The sequence below is a fragment of the Triticum urartu genome, chromosome 6 (assembly GCF_003073215.2).
Source record: "Triticum urartu cultivar G1812 chromosome 6, Tu2.1, whole genome shotgun sequence".
Classification (NCBI taxonomy): Eukaryota; Viridiplantae; Streptophyta; class Magnoliopsida; order Poales; family Poaceae; genus Triticum; species Triticum urartu.
The window spans coordinates 131,690,953-131,698,554 of NC_053027.1; the positions used below are offsets into that span (position 1 = coordinate 131,690,953).

General features: G+C 45.8%; 1 long non-coding RNA gene across 1 annotated transcript; it reads left to right on the forward strand.

The window, feature by feature from the left end:
- The first annotated feature begins 3,876 nt into the window (after positions 1 to 3,876).
- LOC125517122 lies at positions 3,877 to 5,056 on the forward strand. The gene is made up of 3 exons (XR_007287420.1): positions 3,877 to 4,626; positions 4,788 to 4,869; positions 4,978 to 5,056. It is a non-coding gene; the product is annotated as an uncharacterized LOC125517122 (long non-coding RNA).
- Positions 5,057 to 7,602: the final 2,546 nt, after the last annotated feature.

Genomic DNA, 7,602 nt, shown 5'->3' on the forward strand with positions numbered 1-7,602 from the left:
GGGAGTTTTGAAGACAAACGATAAAATTGAACCTATTACCATGCAGCGGAAGGTAGACTACACTAGGCAAACCATAGTCAAGTATTCAATGAAGTGAAAGCACAAAGATTAATAGCAGCTAGGTAGTAAGGATCAGGTAGGAAGATATTGTGAAGTCAAACAGAACACGCAGTCACTCAGTGAAGACAAATGATAGAGCAAACATACAATGACTTCACAAGGAGTAACAGTAAGTAACGTGAAGTAAAGATGAAACCAGTGACTCGTTGAAGACAATGATTTGTTGAACCAGTTCCAGTTGCTGTGACAACTGTACATCTGGTTGGAGCGGCTAGGTATTTAAACCTTAGGACACATAGTCCCGGACACCCAGTCCTGAACACGCAGCTCAGGACACCCAGTCCTCACCGTATTCTCCTTGAGCTAAGGTCACATAGACCTCGCCCAATCACTCTGGTAAGTCTTCAAGGTAGACTCCCAAACCTTCACAGACTTCGTTCACTGGCAATCCACAATGTCTCTTGGAAGCTCAGAACGCGACGCCTAACCGGCTGGAGGATGCACAGTCCTCAAGTGTAATAAGTCTTCAGATCACACAGACAAGAAGACTTAAGTGATGGCCAATTCTCTCTGGCTCTGGTGGTTAGGGCTTTTATCCTCGCAAGGAATTCTCTCTCAAAGGCTTCGAGGTGGGTTGCTCTCAAACGACAAAAGCCATACTCTCAATCTGAGCAGCCAACCGTTTATGGTTGTAGGGGGTGGGCTATTTATAGCCACTTGGCAACCCGACCTGATTTGTCCGAAATGACCTTGGGTCACTAAGGAACTGACACGTGTTCCAATGGTCAGATTTCAAACTCACACGGCAACTTTACTTGGACTACAAGCAAAGCTGACTTGTCCGACTCTGGACAAGATTCGCTCTCATAGTCTTCACTCGAAGACATAGGTTTTTGGTTTAGGCATCACTTCAGTCATTCTGACTGGTTCTCTTGGACCCCACTTAACAGTACGGTGGTTCCTATGACTCAACACAAAAGAAAAAGAACTACGAAAGATCTAAGTCTTCGAGCTCCATAGGCTTCATATCGTGTCTTCTCTTGTCATAGTCTTCAATGTGAATATCTTCATATACCACATTTGACTTCAATGTCTTCATACATTTTTAGGGGTCATCTCTGGTAGTAAAACCGAATCATGAGGGACTTCTACCTGTGTTATCCTGCAATTCTCACAAATACATTAGTCCCTCAACTAGGTTTCTCGTCAATACTCCAAAATCAACTAGGGGTGGCACTAGATGCACTTACAATTCCCATGCAAGATATTCAGTCTTCTCGATAAAATACTGCAAAAGCTTATGGGATAAGGTACCGAATATTCCCTAGCATAGTCTTTAAGGGGGGAAGCTTATGAGGTATGGTACCTCGATTTCCTCAATAAGATATCCACCGATGGCTTCGAGCATAAGCCACCAAGCCTTCCTCAGCACGATACCCCGATTGTTTCCGAACGCAAGATGCCCAGTATTCTTTTGTACGGCACTAATACAAGACATTAAATTATGAATTGTCAGCATATGGCAGTGCTTTCCAAGTGGCAGATCTACAACAGTTGGTCTGAAACAAAAATCAGTCAGAACAACGGTATGCCTCGAGAATCAGATTTTTGTTCATTCATTCAGTATGCTGCCAAATCCATGCAAGTCTCTTGCACAAGGAAGAATTCACGATACGCATCCGCCAACCTCACCGGTTATTCAAGAAACAAAAACCAGTGGGTGATGCCATAATCAACAAGTCTTGAAGGAAAGACAACACTGAGACAATAATCTTGGTAGTGATTATAAAAATCATCCTCACAAGGTGATATTATTAACCCTGTTGCTGTCTGGCATAATCCACAATAATATTGAGATCTGTATAACCACACGTGACCCGTATAAATATATCGAGGCTCAAAACATGAACCAGACCAAGGTATGATTGCCAGATATTGTATGTAACAGTATTCAGGGCCGCAAAAATAATCAAGGATGCATATAAGGTCCCGCTCTTTCAGCGGAGGATCCAGATGAAGAAAGTAATAATGAAGGAGCAAGACCAACAATACAGGTATGCCGGTTAGTATGTGAAAAATGTGGATGCCTAAGACCGTCTTATTCCACGGCAAACCCAAGAGGTATACTTCATTATGGTAAGTCATGCCAGTATGTCAGATCCAGTGAAGCAAACCACCCCAGATCAAGACAGTCAGTTATATCCAATTCAGTGGAAATATTATATGAGAATGAATAAAAGAAACCTGAGTTGGAAACGGTTTCTTCAAGTTAGAAAGAGTATTTAACCCCGAGCAACCAAATCTCGGGGGCGATATTTCTTTAAGGGGGGAGGTTTGTAACAGTCTGGATTTTAGTCCTTTTCTTTTTCCTTTGATTTTCTTGGATTTCCTGATTTGATTTGCTTTTTCATGGCTATGTGGTTCTGAAACTTGGAAAGATCATGTCTTCCTAGGTTTTCTAGTGGCTTGTCACCTTCATCATCATCCCAATATCATTTCATTTCCATCCTTGACCTAACCTAAAATTCTTTTGTTGGGGATATTTCTTAATGATAAAGGAATAACCCTTAAAACCCTAGGTTGTGAAGCAACCTATATTTCTGTCACTCCTAAAATTCCGAAATAGTTCTCATAAATTGTTTGGGTCCTATCTTGCTCAAATATGGAAAAATATTTCATTGCCATGTTCCAAAATAATTCTCCAATAATTCTTTCCCTATTCTGCCCTAAATGGCACTTTGCAAAGGTAATGCTATTTATATTTGCTTGATTTACCCCAAACTTCCTAGACAGCTTTTCCTGTCTATATCATTGGATCATGCCAAAATTCAACTCACTTTGCCTAGTAAATATTCCTGAGCAATTTTCCAAAGTTCCTGTCTGAGGGAAGTGATTATGAAGGAAGTACAGTCTAGGAATATCCAAATGAGTTGCAATTTTTCAAGGTCCTTCCTATGGTCCAATCATGACTCTCCACCAAATATGAGCTCATGTAACTCATCTATGTGAGCCCAGCTCCAAATCTTAGTTTTTGATAAGATTTTCAGTTTGTGAAGCAGCTATATTTTATATTGCTTCATTTAAGCTGAAAATTTTCCAGGGCATTCTTCAATCCATATCAACTCCCCCCACCAAGTTTTAGCTCAACTAGTTAATCCAATTGACCTGTGCAATTTTTCCAAGTTTCTATCCAGAATGAAGCTTTTTGAAGCAAGTGCCACTTTGGTATTTCCAAATGGCATGAAATTCTTAAAGCAGCTTCATATCATCATATAACCCCTCTCTGTCAAATTTCAGCTCATTGAGATCAAGTATGTGAGTGCATCCTCCAAATCCCCAATTCTGGCCAGTATTGCACTTTCTACTGCTACCACCATCTAAACTCATCCTCTTAGTCTAATTTTTGGTGATCAGCATCACCTTAGTATGTGATCATCATCAGACAAACTAGTTACCATGTTACCAAGCTGGTTTAACCACAGAGAGTTACAAACACCTTCTTACTGATTTACTTTTGGAGCTAAGTGCAAATCTCTTCTTTGCCCCTAGACCGATTTATTTCCTCAGTTGGACTAAGGGCGCCAAGGTCCATCCATTGGACATGGTTGGCCACGCCAAAGAGCGCCGCTTGCGCCAGTGCGCGTGGTGATCACGCTGGCGTCATGGCTGCAGGGGTTCTCTGGCTTGTTCCGGCCACTATGCCCGTGCTCGACTACGTCGCCCTGAATTGGTGCCTCGTCGTGGTTCGCCATAAATGAGCCGCTAGCTCCATGCCCGTGCCATGCTCAGCCACTGCCCACCACTATAGCACTGCTCAAGCTTGTTTGTGAGCTCCAGAGCCTTCCCCGCGGCTATTTAAGCGTGCCCCGAGTCCCTCCGCACCTCACCAGCCTCTTCCCAAGCCTCCTCGCCCACCAGAGTCCTCGGCCCTCTCTTCTTTTCGCCGGAGTTCGTCTCGGCCATCGCCGGTCTTCTCGTTTTCGGCGAACCTAGCCCCTCTCCTCTCTTCCAAAGCTGTCCACCGTGTTCCCCTCCTCTCAGAGAGCCTCCCCACCCCACTCGTTTGACACCGGAGTCCCTCTGGACGCGCCTCCCGGCGCTTGGCCGTCGCCGTTGCTCTCGGCCACCACCCCGACCGAGTCCATCCGAGCCTCCTCTCTCCCTCCCGACTCCACCACCGTCCTCCCCGTGCTCCGCTGAGTCGTCCCACCCCCTTGCCCCCTCACCGGAGTGGCTGCAGCGCCGAGCCCCTCCACCACCGGCCACCTCTGTCTCCCCTCGGTACTCCACCGCCCCCACGTCCTCCTCTCCTCCCCGGGGCCGGCCGACCCCCTGAACGGACGCGCCACGCCGGGCCGCAGCCTCCGGTGGCCTCGCCCTGGCCGGGGACGGTCGGAGCCGGCCAGGCCGCCGCCGCTCCCTCCCCTGCTCCTCTCCTCTGTTCAGTGAGAACAGGAGCGAGAGGAGGAAGACGACGTGCGCCCGCGCCTCCCTCCCCTGCCCCTGGGCCCGGCCCGTCAGTGGCCCAGGCGCCCCCGCTGACGTGTCAAGTGTACACGTATTCCGGTCAGTACCGTTTCTTCCTTTGAAAGCGTATTTTCCCTTCCTTTTACTAAGAATACGTTTTCCCCTCTTGAAAGCGTATTCTGTTCTACTGCAGGCTAAAGTACGCTTTCACTATTCTGAAAACGTATTACCCTCAATACGCTTCTGCCTTATCCACTCAGGGACCCGTTGGTGATAAAATTTTCATAGATTGGTCCTTCTTCTTCTACACCTCATAACTCCGCAACCGTAACTCTGATTGAGGTGAAACCAACGCTCACTTCTTCGTCTCGTCGAGCTCTAGATTTTGGTAACATTTTAACTAGGTGTTCTCATAGTGAAAATGACCATTTTGCCCTTGCCTTTAATCAGCCCCCTCCGAGAGAAAACCGTCCGGCGTTTTGCTCCGTGGCTTCACCGCACTTCTTCCTGGAGTCTCCGTCACCCCAGGCAAGCCACAATACCGACTTGCGTGATAGTCATGCAGTGGCCATGGTTTTCAACTTGAATATTTATTAAATGATTGCTTGTTTAAAATATGGTTATCGTTGGTGTGGTAATGCTTCTGGGTTAGTGCTTACTTGCTTGCTTTGTTGTTATGCACCTGGTTATCATGCCCTGCTAGTTGCTAGTATTACTTTCATATTGCCATGCTTGATAGTAGTACATGTGGGGTTGGTCATGTTCTTCAATGCATGATTAACGTCGGTTACCGAGTACTGTTAATATGCGTTGTTCCTTTGCTGTTAGTTGGTTAAGTGTTACTCGGTAATGTTATTGATGAGTTCTTGCATGGTATTTATGGTTGATGCTAGTGGTCATGTTATGCTATGAGTAGTGCTGCACTTGTAATATTTATGCTCGTCATTATGCCATGTTCAGTTGGAGATTATTCATAGTTGATATGGTGGATAGTTATGTTGCATCCCGTGCTTATGTTGATATCATGCTCATTCTTTGTATATGCATCATGTTATGTTATCATGGCTCAGCATATTGCATTCAACTTTAACCGGATTAAAGTGAACTTGAACAACTGTTGGCTGAGCCATGGTGCCACCATATCGAAACTGACCAGTGCAACCACGCTTACCTTATAGGAAGGTCCTAACTGGGTCTATTGTCGTGCCTCTCACTGGTGCCTCCAACTAGGGAAGGTTATGGGCGTGCGTACCCTGATCAGGTAAGAAGACATAACCTTGTGTGCCCGTTGTTGTTATTTTTATGGATCCGGTCCCCGTGAGGGACGTTTGGCCACGACGGTGGTCGTTGTGTCTTTGGTAGACACGGGGCCACACAGGACTAGCCTAGTTGGGAGTGGGTCGGAGTGGCCAGGAGAGTGTCATGACAATAGATTGGTTTTGTCGGAACGCCGTTGGTCCACCCGAATGGGGGTGCGAGGCCATGGGTTCCGTAGTGTGGGTATAGTGTACTAACCTCTGCAGAGTGTATATTAAATCTATCGATAGCCGTGCCCGCGGATAAGGGCCCAGTTCGTGTCGGTCCCACCGTGAGTCAATAATAATAATAATAATGTGCTTAATAACAACCACTATTCGATGATGAGATAAGTTTGTTGTGATTGCCGGAAAGATCACCGTTTGAGACCAAGTGTTGGTCATGGTTGTGATCGCCAGAATGATCACCGTGGTATCAAGATACCAAGTTGTTGGATATTCGTGATGTTGTGCGAGAATCATGGGTAAAGATCAAGCTCCTTGTGGTCATTTAATGATTACTACGGTATCGTTTATACCAAGCTTAATTTGATCCTGAGATGATCGTGTGATGTCCGAGGTTGGTAAGTGATGCATGTACTGGTTACGAGGTAACCCGGGCAGAATAAATGGTACATGTAGTGTCATCATGTTGCATGCTAGTATCATCAGATTTATATGTTCTTGCCATGATCATATTGTTTTAGCAGTATTATGTTCATGTTGTTCATGTTATGTTATCCTGATGATCTCATGATAATTCCTGATTAACCGGTAATTGCCATGCTGTTGTTTGTCTTGAATGCTTCTGGTTATTGTGAGCTTGCAAGTACATTTAATGTACTGACCTGGCGTGTCATGCCAGTTTGCAGGTCGTGCCTGGATTGCTTTCTTTTTTTGTGGTGTTCCTATGTTCGCGAGCTAGGATAAACGTTCCAGCGAGAGTCCCTGTGGATTGGAGTCCATCATCGTCGTTCGTTGTTCCGCTGCCAGTTGTTGTTCTGCTGCTTCGAGTTGTTATGCTGTTTGTATAGAGCAACCGTTGTTGGCGTAGTGTCGCCGTGCCGATGTTATCACTACAAAAAAATACACTTCCGTGATGATACATGTTTGTCACAGTAGGTCGCGTTTTTTGTCATGCATGTACATCCATGACGATTTTATGACAAAATCAAGATAGTCATACCTGTGCTGTCGTAGAAGTGTTCCATGACATTACCAAAATTATCATCACAGAAGTGTCCACTTCCATGATGATAAATCGCGCGTCACAGAAGTGCTTTCGTCAAGGGTGATCGACACGTGGCATCCACCATAACGGAACGCCGTTAAGCTATCAGGTTGGGTTTTGGATTCGATAACCCGTTAACAGCCCCGACCAATGGGGATTTTCCACGTGCAAAATCATCATTGGCTGGAGGAAACACGTGTCGGCTCATCGTTGGGACAGATGTCATCCACTCATTGGACGGAAGGCGCCTATGATACGTCGACACGTGGCACGGCCCAACAGAGGCCCATTCCTGTGAAAAGATCGGCCTGTTTGACTTGGTTAAAAGGTGGCGGGCCGGCCCATGGAAAGCCTGTTAACGGCTTGTTCATATATAGCCCATTTACAGCCACTAACCCAATTCCCGTTACGCCCTATCCGAATTAGGCCCAGTGGTGAAACTGGCCTGTAATGAACAGTGTATCACTTTATACCCATTAACATCCCGTTATTCCGTTGGGCTGTTTCCAGCCCATGTTATCTTTCGGCCTTCTCAGAGCCCATTTATTC